We start from the raw sequence: 2936 nt of genomic DNA on the forward strand, positions 1-2936 counted from the left end.
TATTGTGAATAAAGTTGGTGTTTTAATAAAAAAAAAGGTTATTCGTTCAAACTAATAAAAATAATACAATTCTTGTAAAATAAATTTTATGTGAATAAAAATTACTACTATTTTTTTGAATAAAGATTATTAGTTTCATGTATAAAATTTTATTGTAATAAAAAAATTCATTGATCTTGAGCATAAAAAATATTTTTCTTGCTAAAATGTTATTTTTGTAATTTAAAATTACTGTTATTCAGAATAAACTATTTTGAATAAAATAATTATTTTTAAATATAAAAATTACAAATGTATATAAATAAAAGTTTAATTTCTTATAGTAGATAATAATTTTTATCATAACACATAAAAGTTATTGTTTTTATAAATAAATTAAATTTGTATGAATAGCTCAATATAAATTTGAATTACCCTGATTTATCAAGTAATAAGAAATTAAAAATGTTTATGGTATATAAAACTTGACAGAAGAATCAAATTTTTTCGTAAATGGTATATATAGTGTAAAACTAGAGAAAACTAAGAACTGTATTTTTTTATTAAATTATTAATTTATTTAAACTAAAATTTATGAAGATTAGTTTGATCACCATTATTTGTTTTCTAAATGATGGTAGTACATCATTAAATTATTCGTGAACTAAATATACAATAAATATATAAATACAATGATATTATAATATTTTATTTAAATATATATATATATCCATAAATAAATGCAGTATAATCAAAAACAAAATTAAAAATGTCAATCATAAATAATGTGGATCTCATGAAAGCAAATTACTCACATACATAACTCCAAAATTTAAGCTATATCCTTAAATAGATCTAATTAATATGCACAATTAATGTAAAGGGTAATATAGTAAACATACAAAACATAAATTTAAATAAAAATATAAAATAATCTAAAATGACTATTTTAACCTCATTATAGCATTATGGCTTGGAGACATTATGTCTCTAAAACATTTTCTTTTTTTTTTTTACATAATTTGTAGATATTAGTTGACTTTTTGTAAATATTCCTCTCGAATGATTTTATGCACAGTCTCATAAACCCACTAGACTCATTTCAGGTAACTATAGAAAAATAAATTTTCACATTAATTGTCTACTTTTGACATTCTTATTTATCGGTCATTAATTTTTGTTTCCACTTTTTACCATAAATATGAGTATGCTCAATATTTCACTAATTTATTACACTCACATTTTTATAAAAGTAATACATAGTGAGATCAGTATAAAATCTTGAAATAAAGTGCACAATTATTGAGGAACATAAGGAGTATAAAATCTTGAAAACGAACAAAACAAAAAGAAACCGATCCCTGCCCACCAATCTTGTTCACCTCACAAAGATGTAAAACAATTTACAGAGTCACGCGTTCTAATGATAAGTTACAAACAATTTTCATCAAATTTTACTCTTGTTACTTGAAAAGGCTCTTGCAGATATGTGGTAAAAATGTGATTAGTTTATAATGATAATTATAATTTTGCAACATCAGGATCCGACTAATTAGTTTGTAGATTATAAGTCTTAATTTGTCAATATCCAATACATTGAGGGAAGACGTTGGAATAAAAAAATCCATTAATATGTGAAGTACATGAAAAACATAAGTTACAATTAAGATCAAAGAGAAAGATTGCCAAGCATCGATCATCCGACTCTTTTTGTCTGCAACTCCTAGATAGGATGCTGAGCATTATGGATAATAGAAGAGAGGTGAGACCTTTATCTTTAACAATATTAATGATGAAGCAAACAAAAAAGAACAAGGTTTGTTTGAATGGAATAATGACGGTGGTTTTAGTAAATAAGTAAATAATATAAAGGAGGTGAAGAGATATGATAACAAATTGGATGATGGTGGATGGGGAGATGGGGTGATGTATGGTGGGAGTGGGGTGATTAGTTGTAACGACCCGCCAATCTAGGGTATAATAAATGCGGCGATCGTTAACTAGGTGGACTTAAATGCATCAAAGATTATAGGCTAGGGTTCCATTTGAAAAGGGATTTAACCAAAGCATTTAATGAACAATTAAGTAGGAGAGAAATAATGCCTTAGCAATGAAATCCAACAAAAGGCTATCACCAAATATGCTCAAAAATAGCAAGAGTTCCAAAGTAATCTCATTTGTTTTGTATCTAACATAATCCCACGAAATAAAAGAGTTTAACCCAACCAAAAGATCACAAGTTTCATAATATAGCGGAAGCGATCAAGAGAGAAGTGAAGCTATGTATGGAGACACAACGACACTTAGAGTTCCAACAGATCATCTTATTATTTCCTACTCAACACCGCCGCCCGCTCATCACCGCCTAACCTGCACATAGGGAAAACACATGCAGGGACCTGCCAATCTTGCATTTCTGACACTTTATTTAACATTTGCGTACACTAACCCAAGTAGAGTTTTGCGGCTCTACAAGGATCCGAATTCGATTCAATCAATAGTGGCATAGCCACGAGGGATAGGCACGACAAAACAAATCAAGACATGATAACACATATCTCATTCTCATCAATATCAGTTTAGGACAATGTCCTTATTTTAAAAGAAAAGCCCACCTCGTCGGCTTAGCTCGAAAGTATTCTCTTCTCCTCGTTTATCACGCTGAGAGCGCGAAGTATCACCTTTAAATTAGGCGTATCACAAATCAGTTTCAAACATTGATCTCAAATCATGCATGTCTCCCATATTTCCCTTTTTCCCATCGATTATTTTCAAAATCATCAATCAAAATCAAAGTATGATTATCATATCGTTTTTATTCAAATAACAACTCCAAATTCACCATTAAATCGTGTCACGCATGAGTGCTCCACACACACAACACACGCACACTAACACTCCACATGTGCACGCCTCCCGAGGCGTGCACGCACACGCATACACGGCCACACACACAC

This window comes from Salvia hispanica, chromosome 4 (genome assembly GCF_023119035.1).
Source record: "Salvia hispanica cultivar TCC Black 2014 chromosome 4, UniMelb_Shisp_WGS_1.0, whole genome shotgun sequence".
Classification (NCBI taxonomy): domain Eukaryota; kingdom Viridiplantae; phylum Streptophyta; class Magnoliopsida; order Lamiales; family Lamiaceae; genus Salvia; species Salvia hispanica.